Source organism: Dermochelys coriacea, chromosome 13, assembly GCF_009764565.3.
Source record: "Dermochelys coriacea isolate rDerCor1 chromosome 13, rDerCor1.pri.v4, whole genome shotgun sequence".
NCBI classification, from domain to species: domain Eukaryota; kingdom Metazoa; phylum Chordata; order Testudines; family Dermochelyidae; genus Dermochelys; species Dermochelys coriacea.
This window is the reverse complement of record NC_050080.1, coordinates 16085208-16103232: the sequence shown is the minus strand read 5'-3', so window position 1 is coordinate 16103232 and position 18025 is coordinate 16085208.

Below are 18025 nucleotides of genomic sequence, written 5' to 3'. Positions count from 1 at the left end.
TCTGCAGTTCCCATATACTTAAATAGGTTTATGGTCAGAAAAGTGAATTCGTACAAATGACCCCTGGTACTATGCCTATTGGCTGTTATGGATATGGTCAGCCTTAGAGCTGAGTGAACAATTGCAATAAAAGCAACTGTGATGCTGTAACAACATGTGCAAATTATGCATCCAGTTGCACTTTCCTTTTTATGTGCATGTGTTCAATTAATACACTAGATCTACCCCTTTGATTCTTTATCTCTGTCAACAAAGAGAGAAAGCACATATGTATTCCATAAAGCATAGAAAGAAATTATTTTCTTTCTAAACAAAATTCATTCCATCTATGGTGCTTGCTGTCAGTAGTGCGGGACGTCCTAAGAGTTTTCTCTGGAATAGCCTTTCCATTCTCATCTGTAACATTTGGTATTCACCCTAGTGTTCTGATCTCTAAACTTGCTCCCTGTGGTGGAGCGTTCCGCCCCTTTAAGAATCAATCTAGAGTTTACAGCCAAGACAGTCTGGGCACAATCCAGAAGCATCCTGCCTTGTCCTTGGGCCAGGGCTATATAAACAGGAAAAGGAAGTTGAGCAAGGAAAGGGTGTGTGTGTGTGATGGGCGTGGGGTGGACCAGAAGTCACGCTGATGGCTACAGGTTGCAGGCCTGCTCAAGCATTAGGACACTAGCCTAGGGCCTATAGACTTTTGTTTTCTAACTTTAAAGGCTTGTCTACTAGTGTGTAGTCTGCACTAAATTCTAGTGCAAACTAGTTTTTGTACAGTAACAGATACATGTGGACCTGCTGGTGTGTACTAAAAATTCCCTAGTGTGTTTTAAGGTAGTACTGTAATGTAATGTACTAGTCATGTAGTATGCTGCATGAGACAACTACGTTAATGTGCATTAGGGAACTTTTAGTGTGCGGCAGCAGGGTCCATGCAGGCCAGTGAGTGCACAAATGCACAAAATAGTGCACCCTGTAGACAAGCCCTATGTTTGGTTGCTCTGGTTCAAGGCTGTGAGTTAAGAGCTTCATGAACTTCATTAAGCTGCTTCTTCCCTGACCTGCTGCCTAAGGGAAAGGGAGAAAATCTGCCTACTTCCTAGAACAATAAGGGGACTGGGAACTCTGCAGCCGTGGTTGGTTTGGAGGCCTACTTAAAGGGGCTTCCATTTATTTATTTTTTAAATTTATGAGTTTAGTTTTGGCCTTCCCGGTCTCAGATCCCGTACACTCCCCACTAAGTAAGGAATCCTGCTCAAAGTCTCCAAACCAACATGTGCGATGCAGAGCCTTTTGTGGGATCTACTGTAGTAGAGAGATCACATCTCCTTGCCTGACCATTACTCCCATGGTAGCTGCCTTCCTCTGGAACAATGAAACTATTAAGTAGTATAGGGGAGGCTCATTATGAATTCTGGGGACAGAATTTGCTAAGGAGTTGGACCTAGTCTATGGCACTCACTCCTGCAAGAGACAAGTATGTCCTTGGAACAAAATGCAAAACTAATTTCTTCAACTTATTTTTCTCTTGATAAATTCACACTCAAACACAATACACTTATAAAAATACATACGCCCTTCCCCACAACCCCTCTGCCCACCAAACTAATCAAACTATTTTTCCTACAGGCTAGGAAGGAAGGAAGGGAGAGTTCCTATACTTCCTATACTGACTGTCTATAACTGCATGGGAGGTGTTCAGATACTATGGTGATAGAGGCCATGTAGGTACTTAGAGATAGATTCCTTCCTTCCTTCCTTATTTCAGTGTGTGTGCATCTGCAACAGATTTTGCTGACAGAATCATTCATAATGGCACCGAAGGAAGAAACTGACAATTGAACATTCTTGTGGCTCTCCCTGCCCCTGGCATGAAGCCCTTCTGTGCAAATCACTGTTGTTTTATTCACAAGGTGTTCCTGCCGTTGCTAGGAGACCGACTCTCTTCTTGGGAAGAAAGATTATTTCCAAATTTAAATTGGCTCATCTCCTATCTTTAACTAGGAAATTAATTCTCTTACACAAAGGGGAATTCACCTGTCCATGAATACTGAACAGAAGCCCAGATCTTGTGATAAAAGTATTTGCCCCCACCAGCTAAGGAATGGTTAGTTTTCTGTAAGGCAGATAAGGGTTTTAACTTTTTAAAGGACAATAAGGGATTTAATTTTTTTCTCATACAAACACAAACATACTTAAGGTAACATATGATGGCATCATGGGTAGTTTTTCAGGTGTAAGATGAATGTACAGGAAGCACTCCCAAAAGATGTATGCTGTGTATTATAGGTTTCAGATATATTTTTCAGAGTAGCAGCCGTGTTAGTCTGTATTCGCAAAAAGAAAAGGCGTACTTGTGGCACCTTAGAGACTAACAAATTTATTTGAGCATAAGCTTTCGTGAGCTACAGCTCACTTCATCGGATGCATTCGGTGGAAAATACAGTGGTGAGATTTATATACACACACAGAGAACATGAAACAATGTGTTTTATCATACACACTGTAAGGAGAGTGATCACTTAAGATGAGCCATCACCAGCGGGGGGGGGGAGGGGGGAGGAAAACCTTTCATGGTGACAAGCAAGGTGGGCCATTTTCAGCAGTAAACAAGAACATCTGAGGAACAGTGGGGGGTGGGGGTGGGAAGAAATAACATGGGGAAATAGTTTTACTTTGTGTAACCTAGAAACCTATTTTCGACGTCTCCGACTCAAGGAATATTTCCAACACACCTCTGACCAACGTATTAACCCACAGAGACCTTCCTACCAACACTACAAAAAGAAGGATTCTGGGTGGAGTCCTCCTGAAGGTCGAAATAGCACACTGGACTTCTACATAGAGTGCTTCCGCTGACGTGCACGGGCTGAAATTGTGGAAAAGCAGCATCACTTGCCCCATAACCTCAGTCGTGCAGAACACAATGCCATCCACAGCCTCAGAAACAACTCTGACATCATAATCAAAAAGGCTGACAAAGGAGGTGCTGTCGTCATCATGAATTGGTCAGAATATGAACAAGAGGCTACTAGGCAGCTCTCCAACACCACTTTCTACAAGCCATTACCCTCTGATCCCACTGAGGGTTACAAAAGAAACTACACCATTTGCTCAAGAAACTCCCTGAAAAAGCACAAGAACAAATTCTCACAGACACACCCCTGGAACCCTGACCTGGGGTATTCTATCTGATACCCAAGATCCATAAACCTGGAAATCCTGGATGCCCCATCATCTCAGGCATTGGCACCCTGACAGCAGGATTGTCTGGCTATGTAGACTCCCTCCTCAGGCCCTACGTTACCAGCACTCCCAGCTATCTTCGAGACACCACTGACTTCCTGAGGAAACTACAATCCATTTTCAGATCTTCCTAAAAACACCATCCTAGCCACTATGGATGTAGAAGCCCTCTACACCAACATTCCACACTAAGATGGACTACAAGCCATCAGGAACAGTATCCCCGATAATTTCACGGCTAACCTGGTGGCTGAACTTTGTGACTTTTTCCTCACCCATAACTATTTCACATTTGGGGACAATGTATACCTTCAAATCAGCGGCACTGCGATAGGTACCCGCATGGCCCCACAGTATGCCAACATTTTTATGGCTAACTTAGAACAACGCTTCCTCAGCTCTCATCCCCTAATGCCCCTACTCTCCTTGCACTACATTGATGACATCTTCATCATCTGGACCCATGGAAAAGAAGCCCTAGAGGAATTCCACCAGGATTTCAACAATTTCCATCCCATCATCAATATCAGCCTGGACCAGTCCACACAAGAGATCCACTTCCTGGACGCTACGGTGCTAATAAGCAATGGTCACATAAACACCACCCTGTATCGGAAACCTACTGACCGCTATTCCTATCTACATGCTTCTAGCTTTCATTCAGATCACACCACACGATCCATTGTCTACAGCCAAGCTCTACGATACAACCGCATTTGCTCCAAGCCCTCAGACAGAGACAAACACCTACAAGATCTCTATCATGCATTCTTACAACTACAATACCCACCTGCTGAAGTGAAGAAACAGATTGACAGAGCCAGAAGAGTACCCAGAAGTCATCTACTACAGGACAGGCCCAACAAAGAAAATAACAGAACGCCACTAGCCATCACCTTCAGCCCCCAACTAAAACCTCTCCAACGCATCATCAAGGATCTACAACCTATCCTGAAGGACGAGCCATCACTCTCACAGATCTTGGGAGACAGGCCAGTCCTTTCTTACAGACAGCCCCCCAACCTGAAGCAAATACTCACCAGCAACCACACACCACACAACAGAACCACTAACCCAGGAACCTATCCTTGCAACAAAGCCCATTGCCAACTCTATCCACGTATCTATTCAGGGGATACCATCATAGGGCCTAATCACATCAGCCACACTATCAGAGGCTCGTTCACCTGCGCAACTACCAATGTGATATATGCCATCATGTGCCAGCAATGCCCCTCTGCCATGTACATTGGTCAAACTGGACAGTCTCTACGTAAAAGAATAAATGGACACAAATCAGACGTCAAGAATGATAACATTCAAAAACCAGTTGGAGAACACTTCAATCTCTCCGGTCACTCGATTACAGACCTGAGAGTGGCTATCCTTCAACAAAAAAACTTCAAAAACAGACTCCAGGGAGAGACTGCTGAATTGGAATTAATTTGCAAACTGGATACAATTAACTTAGGCTTGAATAGAGACTGGGAGTGGATGAGTCATTACACAAAGTAAAACTATTTCCCCATGTTATTTCTCCCCCCCCACCACACCCCCCACTGTTCCTCAGATGTTCTTGTTTACTGCTGGAAATGGCCCACCTTGCTTGTCACCATGAAAGGTTTTCCTCCCCCCTCCCCTCCCCCGCTGGTGATGGCTCATCTTAAGTGATCACTCTCCTTACAGTGTGTATGATAAAACACATTGTTTCATGTTCTCTGTGTGTGTATATAAATCTCACCACTGTATTTTCCACCGAATGCATCCGATGAAGTGAGCTGTAGTTCACGAAAGCTTATGCTCAGATAAATTTGTTAGTCTCTAAGGTGCCACAAGTACTCCTTTTCTTTTTGCAAATATATTTTTGGAGCCATCTGATCTAGACTGCAATTCTGTTACTGAACCTGTGGGTGTCCAAAGATGTAATAATAATCAGGCCCAATTCAAGCACATATGCCGACTTCTCTGCCCTGCTGCTCCGCATCACTGACTCTGACTCTTAGAACTGAGCCCCTCACCTTCTCTCTTTCTGCTTTTCTCTGTCACTGTTGACCACACCACCATTCTCCTTGTCACTTAGGCCTTAAACCTAGGGCTCATTTTTGACTCCCTTTCTCTGCAGATCCAGGCTATATCCAAAGCTTGGCACTTCTTCCTTCATAATATTTCTAAACTTTTGACATTTTCTTTCTGTTCATACAGTCAAAGCTCACCAAGCCCATACCATCTCCTGCCCTGTTTATTGTGACAATCTCCTCCTCTCTCCTCTGTGACATAGCCCCCTCCAGTCCATACAGTATAGCTACTGGGATGGACTTTCTTCCTGGTCACTCTGATCCCATCACCTCCTCTTTGAATCCCTACACCCCTTGCTTCATCACATCAAGTTCAATCTTCACATCTTCACCTTGCAGGCCCTTCAAAACTCTGGCCTTCCTTATGGTGTCTGCTCTTGTCTCTTATCACAAGTCCCCTCCTTCTACCTCTTTTCCCTAGCTCCTGTTGCTGCAGCCTCCGTGTCCCAGACTTTTAGAGATCAATCATATTGCATGAGAAATATTTATGCTATTTGTGGGAATCTTTTGCAACAGGTGGGCATTGATGGGAATAATAATGCTTTGCACTTTTCACTCCAGGATCTCAAAATGTAAACATTGACTGAAGCAGCATCACAACATCCCTGGGAAGAAAAATAGTACCTGTAAGGGGGTGTCTGCCCCACACAAGACCTGAATGGGTAAATTAGGCCAATTAACCTTAGGCTGTACCTAGGGGGTGGTAGGGCCTAATTGCAGATGAAGTCCAGCCGGGGAAGGAGCTGGGCAGGGTCTATAAAGAGAGGAAGTTGGTAGGCTGCAATAAGGGAGGAAAACCTAAAGTTGCACTCCCTAATATAAGGAGGAAGAGCAGGAAGCTGCCCAGGGAAGGGGCTGGGAGAGAAAAAGCCCAGAGCTTCTGGGTTGAGGGGTCCTGGGACTGGAACCTGGTATACAGTGTGAGCCCAGGTTCCCTACAAGAGGTAGGGAGCGGCCTGTCTGTGACAGTTTGTCTCAAAGGACTTGTGATACCCTGGAAGGGGGGAGAACTTTAATAGGATTTAGCCAGAGGGCTAAGCTATGAAGAGGACAGTGTCACACAATACAGGAGGGTTGATATTGGGACTAGAACCCAAAAGTTGTGCCTCCTAGTTTTAGAATCACTAGATTCACTCCGACCGTAGTAATGGTTCCATTGATACAGGGCTGTTCTACAGGAGTGGTGGACTTGAGTCGGCATCGGAGGAAGATGCTTTTTGTTCCCAAGCAACTCATACCTTTGTATTTACACACAGCAGTTCTGGAGAAGCTATTGCTGTGTCACTGGATGTGCTATTCTAGAGCTCCATGAATTTTTGTTTGTGTGACAGTTTTTTATTTTTCTTTTTTCCTCTCTGAAGGTGTCAGTAGTAGGAAGAGGCTGACAACATACCTCTGTAATGATGTTGCAATGGCCTTGTGCAAGCATGGGGACCAGGTTTGTATAATTTTTGGTGGTGCCCAGACCGGGTCCAAGCAGAGCCATCCTGTCCACAGGATGGAACAGGGCAACTGCCCTGCGCTTCAGGGAATGCAGAGTCCAGGGTTGCCTGGGAAGTTAGCAGGGGGCCTGGTGCTGGTAGAAGTGAGAGATCTGGCCCCAGCTCACCCTGCTCTGTCCCACTAGATCCCTGCGTCGCCTGGGGGAGGTTGTGGAAGCTAGAAAGAGGCGGGGGCAGGGGATTGGGAGAAGGGGTGGAATGGCAGTAGGGAGGGGGTGGAGCAGGGGCAGGCTGGGGCTGGGTCGCTCACTCCTGCCAGTGCCAGGCCCTCCACTAATCCCTCAGGCTCCCCTGGACCCAGAGCCGTCCCGTCCATAGGATGAACTGGGGCAACAGCCTTGGGCCCCGCACTTTGGGGTTCCCTGTGCTTCAGGGGGACACGGGGTCCAGGGTGGCCTGAGGGGTTAGTGGGAGGCCTGGCACTGACAGCAGCAAGCAGCCCAGCCTGCCCCTGCTCTGCCCCCAACCTGCCCCCATTCCACCGTTTCCCCCAATCACCTGCCCCACTTCTTTCCAGCTTCCACCCCCTTCCCCGAGCAACACAGAGAGCTGGTGGGGCAGAGCGGGTGTGCTGGGGCCGGGTCACTCACTAACCCCCCAGGCCGCCCTGGACTCTGCATCCCTCTGAAGCATAGGGACCCTCAAAGCACGGTAAGCCCAAACATTGATGGAACCGGGCCCACATTCCTAAATATTGGTGGTGCATGGGCACCCTGAACCTATATAACTCACCGCATATGTGTGCAAGTGTTGCTCACATCACCCACAAACTTTCACTTTACCCCCAAAATTCATTAATCTGCTCCCTTCTCCTCCTCCAGATTTCTCTTCTGATGCGATGCCTACAGGGCAGTACCTATCGATTAGGCAGGTGGCAAAGCAGCACTGTGTGCCCAGCTAGTCTATAAGAAAAATGCTCTTATTAATTGTTACCTTTTTCTTTTTACCCCTCAGTCCACCTGTTTGTTTGTCCCATTTATCTGTTGTGTCTTGTGATTATCAGCTCTTTGGTGGGTAGGGACTGTTTTTAATCCATGTTTGTACAACACCAAAACAATCGGGCCACTTAAATCATAAAACAATTATTAACAACTTCCCAAAGCCTTGAAAATCTTAGGCACAAATAAAAAAGAGGGTGAGATTTTACCCATTGCTCCATATTGGGCCTAACTCTGCTCCGACAGAGGTCAGAGTGGATTTGACTATTGACATCAGAGGGAACAAAGCTAAGGCCACACTAAGCCCAGCCCTTTTGAAAATCTCATCCAGGATGCCTCTCTAAATTCTGAATTTCTGTACTCCTACTAACAATTCAGAGGGTCACATTTTCAATAGGCTGACAAAAATACTCCTGCAGAATGGAGTGATGGAGATATCACTGTGGGTGCATGGCACACACTACATAAAGCAAATGTAGGATTTCTGTGTGCAACTAGACATATCCACAAATATTGTGGGTGTTTTGGGGGGATCCATTGAAAATGTGCCCCATTGGCCCAAGTTTTCACAATTACACAACAAATTTGCATATGCGATTACCACAACTGGTTCAATCAATTGGGTGCGCATTTTGTGTGTGCTATTGTGTGCCAAACTTTTATGAAAAATTGAGGCCAGAATGTTATTTTCAGCATGGCTTCTTGTATATTTGGTTTCTGACCTTCTTCCCTAACAAAGCAGCCAACCCTCAGTGTTTTGGTTCTCATTGAAGAGAACACAATAAAGGTTTCCTGATTTATGGATTAGCCCAGTAGGGGGTGCCCGGCTTTCAAGAACGTAATTTACTGAGGTTTATGATAGGGAAGTTTTGGATACTTTACCTGTTAGGAAAGGTTAAGAGATTGTTGAAGCCTGTCATTGGATCAGCTCCCCAAATGGTTGAGATTCGTGTGTTCCTCACAAAGAGAAGGGGCCTCATACACAAAAAGCTGTGTTACAAATTTGTTAATTCCTTCCTCAAAACCCATGCATTTTCCCCCTGCTGCACTCTGAGATTTATGGAATGCTGTTGCTGACAGGGCTCTCAGCTTCGAAGGCATCGGCAGGCGCTCCCCCACTCCCCCTTTGAAATCTGCCACTTCACAGGTGCACCTTCAGAATGAATAAAGTGCTTGACCTAAGCCTGCTTTATACAAAGCTGGGCTAATCAGGACGAAAAGTCCTGTTTTCATTTTTCCTCTTACAGTGTTTTAGTTTATTTTGCGTCTGGCTCAGACTGTTCTGTAGCTGCGTGACACTTCTCTGCCAGTATACGTGTACCACTATAACCATTCAAATTGACTTCAGGGATCCTATACTTATGACAGTGCCATTTTTGCTTCCTTCTTCACTTATTTTAATGCTCTACCTTGGCTTTTGGTGATATTAATAATCAGTTTTGCAATGGACTTTTGCGGTATCTAGCCATATAGGCTGCATTTGTGGTCTTTTTCAGTTATGTTAATTGTTTAGTTATTTACATCTGTAGGTCAGTTTAGAACCTGTAATGTCTATATTTCAGTTTATGTTGACTACATTTCCAAACACACTTCCCAAAACAATAAGCATTCAGTGCACAGGATATAAGTTTTGTTTGTATGGTGGAATTGTTCAGTTTCTCAGTTCATTTACAGCAGTGAGATCCTGATGCTATAAACCCTTGTGCACTTGCTTAACTTTTGTCCCATGGAACTACTCACATGGTTAAACTTAAGCACATGTGTAATAAGTGTTTTTAAGATCTGGGCCTAACTCCTCAAGTGCATACATTCACACTACTATGCAATTATTAAAATATCTTGGCAATGAAGAAGTGTAAGATGGTCCCTAAAACAAGTGTGGCCCAGAATATCCAAATTTCAGGTGCCCAGGGGACTGAGTGAGTTTTTGTGTGTGCAAATTATTTTGTGTGGGGGGAGTCTCTTCTGGAGGGCACACCTAAACATATATAAACCATATATAGTGCAACAGGAGGTAGCAGTTTCTCAAGCAACATACAATTTATCTGAGAAAGTTAGAAGCTAAAGTATTACTATGTGATTAAAACATATATCAATTTACAGAGAAACAGATTTTTTTATTTATTTTTTTGCTCAGGAGTGGTGGGAAGCAGCTAAACAGGTAATACCCCTTTGATCAAAACAGTTCACCAGAATTTGGGACCTGGCAGGGATGTTTCCATTTGAATGAAAAATGATAAATCAGATAGATCCTCAGTATAATCTTGTTTTATTTACAAAAGTGTATTTAAAGTCCTTGTTCTCTGAACACAATAGAAACAAACAACATCAAGCAGTTTCCTTGCTCAGAAATCCCCAAATCTGCCACTCCAGAGAGCTCTCTGTTTTTATAGAGCATCTTTAGTTTTTACATTTTGTTCAAAAATGAAAATATATACTAACAAGTAACTAAATTTTAATGAAAGTACCAATGTCATTTTTTCCATGTGCGCAACCTATTCCTCTTGGGTTGATTTCTGAATGTGCTTTAAATTTACATAGCTAAACATACTCCAATAAACTGCTTCTGGCATACAGAGGTTACTTAATGGTATATAGGGGTTTGTGTGTAAATGCATCTCAAATTTCACTTCAGCCTCCATATGTGAGTAAATAAAGTTATGAAAAGATGCTGAAAACTTTAAAAATCATCCTGAAAGACTGTGTCATCGAGTTTGACAAGGACAAATTTCATATTGATGGTAAAAAGAACAAGAGTACTTGTGGCACCTTCGAGACTAACAAATTTATTAGAGCATAAGCTTTCGTGAGCTACAGCTCACTTCATCGGATGCATAAAATGGAACATATATATAAATACACACATACAGATAAGTTGGAAGTTACCATACAAACTGTCAGGTTTCAGAGTAGCAGCTGTGTTAGTCTGTATTCACATTCTTCATACAAACTGAGAGGCTAATTATTTAAGATGAGCTATTATCAGCAGGAGAAAAAAAACTTTTGTAGTGATAATCAAGATGGCCCATTTAGACAGTTGACAAGAAGGTGTGAGGATATTTAACTTAAGGAAATGGATTCACTATGTGTAATGATCCAGTCACTCCCAGTCTCTATTCAAACACAAGTTAAAATTAATTTAACTTGTGTTTGAATAGAGACTGTGAGTGGCTGCGTCATTACACATATTGACTCTATTTCCCTATGTTAAGTACCCTCACACCTTCTTGTCAACTGTCTAAATGGGCCATCTTGATTATCACTACAAAAGTTTTTTTTCTCCTGCTGATAATAGGTCATCTTAACTAATTAGTCTCTCACAGTTTGTGTGAAGAAAAGGAGTACTTGTGGCACCTTAGAGACTAACACATTTATTTGAACATAAGCTTTCGTGAGTTACAGCTCACTTCATCAGATGCATTTGCAAATGCATCCGATGAAGTGAGCTGTAGCTCACGAAAGCTTATGCTCAAATAAATGTGTTAGTCTCTAAGGTGCCACAAGTACTCCTTTTCTTTTTGCGAATACAGACTAACACGGCTGCTACTCTGAAACCTGACAGTTTGTATGGTAACTTCCAACTTATCTATCTATCTCTTACTATATGTTCCATTCTATGCATCTGATGAAGTGAGCTGTAGCTCATGAAAGCTTATGCTCAGATAAATTTGTTAGTCTCTAAGGTGCCACAAGTACTCCTGTTTTTTTTGCAGATCAGACTAACACCGCTGCTACTCTGAAACCTGTCATATTGATGGTAGGCTTCAAACTAGCTTAAAAACTTTAAATATATCAATAAAACATTGTATTCAACTGATACTTATATAAATATATATATTGTAGCCAGGGAAACTAAAGTTCAGTGATTCATTTTAATAGCAGAAAAACATGGATTTTTTTTTTTAATTCTGTGATTACTCACAGAAAACTAGGATCCCTGCTTATCACTAGGTTACAAGCCTCTGGAATGAAATACCATGAATGGGCTGTAGATGGCAATGTAGGATGCATAAATCTGAATCCTGAATTTGACTCATTCTTAACTCTCCACTGATGAAAATCATTATCTATGTATCTTGTAGACTGAAGCACTGTTGCAGTGTAAATCTTACAAATCCCAGAACCTCTAGCTTTTAGCAGGACTGAACACAGCTGCTCCTGTGGTTTATCATGGATCTTTTGAGGCTGGACCTTTTTAAAATGAGCGGTATAAACCTCTACAAAGTTTACAAGCACTGACTAGAGTTTCAGCTTACAGTGGAAAATTGCCCATTGGCATTGGATATCAGTTGCATCCACTAAGCCTGTGTGAGCTGCATGGCCTTGTGAGTGTTTATGAGTTGCCTTGGTTTTGAACCAGAGCGGCATCTATAAATGGAAGGCCAGGGAACCAGTAATGGGAGAAGATGTGTGTATGGACTCATGGTAGTTCCCATTGCAGAAAAGTGGTCTCAGTGCAACTTTTGTTTTAGGTGCTCTTTCCATGCTTATACCATGCCCTCTTTTACTGTCATGTTAATTTTTTAGTTTTTGCCCTATTTCCACCACTCCCTAGAAGTAAAATAATTTATGACCCATTTATTTTGCCACACAATGCCTCACTCCAGTGCTCCTCTAAAATGTACCTGCCTAGTTTCTTAAAATACTCTTTATACTAGCACAGCATTTGGCCTATTTTGCTTTAGATTAATGCTGGTTTTACACTCCAAAGTGTATGGCAATTGGTGACTCTTGCAGTGAGTTATCTTTCCCTTGGATGACCTGATAGATTTCACTGTAAAAGCTGTAGGATGAAATACTTCAGACTCTTTTATTAAGTATTTAGCTAATGAAAATATGTATGTACTGCTTAGATTCATAGCTCAGCAGCTGTACGTCTTAATGTCAAAACACAATATCCAGCTACCATCCCAATATAATTAACTGTGCAGGAAATACATGCATGGCCATATACTTAGTGAAGTGCTTATTGCAGAAACTTATACTGAGCTGTGGAGCAGAAAGTGATATACATCTAAATATGGAAATACTTGCTGACCTGCTGTACTTTACAGAAGTTTCAAAAATTGACAATTCTGTAGCCTGGGAAGCAAACAACCTTGGCTTTTAACTCAGATCCCCAGATGATAGTATGGAGTAATACTGTGTATTCCAAGTTAGCCCCTTGAGCATCAGATTTGATGCATGCTAATGACCAAATTTTCCACCTGTTTTTTGGACTAAAAAAATAAAAGCAGGAACAAAATGATTACCAGAAAAAGAGGCTTGGGTAAGGAGAAGCTGAAAATTTGGCCTTAAGGCTAAGATTTTACAGTGCCAGAACTAACTTCAGAGAGTCACATGGATGTACAAAGCCTATCAGCAGGGCCACAGGGTAACAATGTGGTTGTGGTAGCTTGTATACATGTAACACACATTCTATAATTAGTCTGTTTGGGTCTTTGTGCTTCTAGCTAGGACAGAACTTTATTTCTGTTCAGGTGACATTCATTTCTGGATTAGGTGTTCGAAGCAGAGAGGAGGTAAATAGCTATTGGACAGAGAACACGGAAAGATCTGCCAATATCATATGAGCTTGCTAGTTTTCTTCATCAGTAAGGGCTGTAGCTTATCAACTGTGCTTTCAGCATGGTTAATGGTGTCCATGGTGATTTCTGTGGAGGATTTCAGAGAATATGAGATAATGGAGCATTCCAAAGAAAGGCAAAAGAAACGGACACAATAGTAGGAAGTTGTAATTTTATTGTTAATATTTTGGGTCAGATTCTGAACTCCTTCTTTAATCAATACACAGGCAAAATGCCCATTAACTTTACTGATGATGGTATAATTTACTGTTTCCTGGGTAACTCAGATCCCATCCATCTAATATCCCATCTCAGGGGATTTGGCCTATTTACCCTGAATATTTAAAGATCAATTACTTACCAAAATCCCATTATCCCATCATACCATCTCCTCCATAAACTTATCAAGTAGAATCTTAAAACCAGATAGATCTTTTACCCCCACTGCTTCCCTTGGAAGGCTATTCCAAAACTTCACTCCTCTGATGGTTAAAAACCTTCGTCTGATTTCAAGTCTAAACTTCCTGGTGGCCAGTTTATACCCATTTGTTCTTGTGTCCACATTGGTGCTGAGCTGAAATAATTCCTCTCCCTCTCCTGTATTTATCCCTCTGATATATTTATAGAGAGCAATCATATCTTCCCTCAACCTTCTTTTCGTTAGGCTAAACAAGCCAAGCTCCTTAAGTCTCCTTTCATAAGACAAGTTTTCCATTCCTCGGATCGTCCTAGTAGCCCTTCTCTGTACCTGCTCCAGTTTGAATTCATCCTTCTTAAACATGGGAGACCAGAACTGCACACAGTATTCTAGGTGAGGTCTCACCAGTGCCTTGTATAACGGTACTAGAACCTCCTTATCCCTACTGGAAATGCCTCTCCTGATGCATCCCAAAACCGCATTAGCTTTTTTCACAGCCGTATCACATTGGCAGCTCATAGTCATCCTATGATCAACCAATACTCCAAGGTCCTTCTCCTCTTCTGTTACTTCTAATTGATGCGTCCCCAACTTATAACTAAAATTCTTGTTATTAATCCCTAAATGCATAACCTTACACTTCTCACTATTAAATTTCATCCTATTACTATTACTCCAGTTTACAAGGTCATCCAGATCCTCCTGTATAATATCCCGATCCTTCTCCGAATTGGCAATACCTCCCAGCTTTGTATCATCTGCAAACTTTATTAGCACACTCCCACTTTTTGTGCCAAGGTCAGTAATAAAAAGATTAAATAAGATTGGTCCCAAAACCGATCCCTGAGGAACTCCACTGGTAACCTCCCTCCAACCTGACAGTTCGCCTTTCAGTAGGACCCGTTGCAGTCTCCCCTTTAACCAATTCCTTATCCACCTTTTGATGTTCATATTGATCCCCATCTTCTCCAATTTAACTAATAATTCCCCATGTGGCACGGTATCAAATGCCTTACTGAAATCTAGGTAAATTAGATCCACTGCATTTCCTTTATCTAAAAAATCTGTTACCTTTTCAAAAAAGGAGATTAGGTTAGTTTGGCACGATCTACCTTTTGTAAAACCATGTTGTATTTTGTCCCATTTACCATTGATTTCAATGTCCTTAACTAATTTCTCCTTCAAAATTTTTTCCAGGACCTTGCATACTACAGATGTCAAACTAACTGGCCTGTAGTTACCTGGATCACTTTTTTTTCCTTTCTTAAAAATAGGAACTATATTAGCAATTCTCCAATCATTCGGTACTACTCCTGAGTTTGCAGATTCATTACAAATTCTTGCTAATGGGCTTGCAATTTCAGGTGCCAATTCCTTTAATATTCTTGGATGAAGATTATCTGGGCCCCCCCGACTTAGTCCCATTAAGCTGTTTCAGTTTTGCTTCTACCTCAGATATGGTAATATCTACCTCTATATCCTCCTTCCCATTTGTCATGCTACCATTATCCCCCAGATCCTCTTTAGCCTTATTAAAGACTGAGGCAAAGTATTTGTTTAGATATTGGGCCATGCCTAGATTATCTTTAACCTCCACTCCATCCTCAGTGTTAAGCGGCCCCACTTCTTCTTTCTTTGTTTTCTTCTTATTTATATGGCTATAGAACCTTTTACTATTGGTTTTAATTCCCTTTGCAAGGTCCAACTCTACTCGACTTTTAGCCTGTCTCACTTTATCCCTACATGTTCTGACCTCAATAGTTAACTTGATTAACTTTTTTTTTTAATGCTCTCCTATAATATAGGGTATAGTTAATGTGTGGTCAGTCCTGAATCTCTTAGTATCTGTTTTCTGCTACTGTGTTATCTAACTGCTCTGAGTTGATAGAGGCCAGCTCCTTTCTGGGCACTACATCTGGATTTAATGTGCACTATGTAATGAATAGGATGTTCAGTAAGCAATTGAATGGGGGATGGAACTTGTGGCACTGTACAACTGAAGACTTAAACTGTTGTCCAAGGGTTAGTACCTCCTCACCTATGATAGGGTATTTTTATTGAAGTATCCTGTAAAGACTAACTCTTATCAAGAGACAAGAAGAGAAGTGGAAACGAGATACTGTTCCACCACAGCAATTTTTAGTTTTACATCAATCTGAACACTCAGCTAAACTCTGCCCACACGTCATGAATGTGCAGAACGTGCCAGTTTTCCTTCTCAGACACGTGTATTAGATGATGCATGAATCCATGACTCAGCCCTGCACAAAAGGTTTTTGTTTAATAGGACATAGCCAAAGGCATTGAATATTCATATAGGAAAGACTGAAAGTACAATGGAATGATGTTACAGTGGGACCCAATTCCTACATCTGCCACAAAGGGAGATTTCCCTGAGTAAGGATTTCAGGACATGGTTCATGGTGAAGTGGCATTGAGTAAACCTCTAGTAAGGGAAGTATAATGCAAGTCTCCCATTCTTCCAAATGCATGGCAGTATGCAGACTGCCACTGCAATCAATGATCCACATCAAATGATGTTCAGTGAGGGAAAATCAAAGAGAAACTCACTGTATCTCTATTTCTTTGCTATAGAAATGTTTTTAAATGATTTTTAATATATATTACACTGATCTGCTGAATTTTATTTTTTGCCACTTTTGAGAAAAGTGGGAAAAAAGAAGAGATTTTCAGGAGTGTAATTTAATGAGTTGTCATCCTAACTGGAAATGCAGGTCTCTGGATGGATTCTTCTCTTCACTTGAACTCCCCATCTGATTCCTATTCATTCCTTCAATTTCTGTCCCTGATTTCTTCTCTTCCCATTCTTACTTAGTTTTACAAACAATTTTAAAACTATGTCCTGACTGTCAGGGGGAATGCATAAGTTTCTGGCTCTCAGAAACACATGAGAGAGAGGGTTCCTGTACTCAAGCTGTTGAATTGGCACTTAGAGCCTAAGGGTGCACTAGAAGTACATAGGCACATAGAGAGATTTTGACTCCTGACTAATGCTCTCTTCTGTAGCCAACCTGCTTCAGCTAGTGATGTTCATTGCCCAATCCTCTCTCCCAACTGGTAGCCACTTCCTATGTGGGACCTCAGAATGTCAATCACCCATGTAAGTTCTCCCACTTTTGCTTTCTTTGCACCCTCTTCCATCACTCCCTTCTTGCATCCAGGCATGAGGAATGTGTCACCAATAGAGGATAAAGGTGAATGAAAGTCTTTGTCTGCTCTGACATTTACTCCACTATTGTATCATCATCTTGCTCCACTGATGGCGCTTCAGCTGCTTGTGGTAGCCAGCCTGCATTATAAGCAAGCACATGAAAATATAAAGCCCAACTCTTTATTCATCAAAATTAATATAGCTACTACCATTCAATTTGAAAATGTACATACTATTGCTGTACATACAGGATAAAACAAATAGCAAAGCGAATCCAGCTCTAGCAGGATATTTGACAAGTACCACTTTTTATCAGTGGCAATTTAAACAATTCCTTTGTACTTCATGAAAGCACAGCATGTTTTTATAGGAACTTTTTGTTAACTTCACATGCTGTTAAAAAGCAAGAAAGGAAAGCTATCAGACTCAGTAGCTGTCAGCTGTGTGGCTCGAAACATTTCAGAGTCAGCTTTTGAATCAATCTACAATTTCATAAATTTGTCTAAAAATTGAGATAATACACTGTAAAGAGTTATAATAATTTAAAATCTTCAGGCTTCACAGTAGAAAATGGAACTCAGCATGTGGGATTCATGCTAATGTTGTATTCCTAAGACATACAGCTGTATTAATTTAGCATAAGAACTACAGTATGTATCACTTTGCTGTAAAACACAAGCAATTTGTTACAATGATTCATAGTACAACATGTTGATACTCTTACAAGTTATTTGTTGCCAAGTGCAAAATTACAATGGGCTACATCCTGAAATCCTTATTTGTTTCTGACTCAGGCAAATCCCCCTCTGGCTTGATGCTTAGTACCGTTAAGGATTTGACTCAAATCATGACTTCAGGATCTGGCCATAATTTTGCAACATAAAAAACAATATCTGAAAAACACTTACTTAATGCTGATTTAAACATAAATTGATGAAATTAGGCCAAATCCTCAGCTGGGGTAAACTGGCATAGCATGGTGCTCAGCAGAGGATGTGGCCCATAATCTCTTGATTTATGTTTATTTTGACATACAGCTTCTCCTTTAAGGCCCAGTCCCACAAACACATACTAGTAATTTTACTCTTTCAAATAGTCCCATTACCAAATCCTTTTATA